The sequence below is a fragment of the Dendroctonus ponderosae genome, unplaced genomic scaffold, assembly GCF_020466585.1.
Source record: "Dendroctonus ponderosae isolate FM_Combo_2020 unplaced genomic scaffold, Dpon_F_20191213v2 Dpon_F_20191213_1, whole genome shotgun sequence".
NCBI lineage: Eukaryota > Metazoa > Arthropoda > Insecta > Coleoptera > Curculionidae > Dendroctonus > Dendroctonus ponderosae.
The window spans coordinates 41,984,380-41,984,791 of record NW_026017110.1 but is presented as its reverse complement, the minus strand read 5'-3'; positions in this window follow the sequence as shown (position 1 = coordinate 41,984,791).

Genomic DNA, 412 nt, shown 5'->3' with positions numbered 1-412 from the left:
GGGCTTAAAAAAAAGCGGCTTTATTCTATTCTATTTATGCAACAGGTTGCTATTCTGTTTTCAAAAATTCTAGATCCCGTTCTCTTAGGCGGCTTCCTAAAGGTAATTGTATTTTTCACAAGATCTTCGCACGCAAGTTCAATGCAACTGACGAAAACAGCAACCAACTCATCAGCTTTTGTATGGAATTATGTGAGGAATTACCAGGAAGAAGAACAAGGCGGGACAATTGAAATTCCTCAACTTCTTCATCATACATAATACATCATCTTAGCTGCCCGAAGCACTCAATTTGGCATGCAGCAAAAAACTGAATACAAAAAAACTTGAGTGCCAAAAATTGAAAGAGATTGTTATTATTTGTGTAGGGGCGTTCGTTTATACTTAGTAACAAGTAAACATCAACTACTAT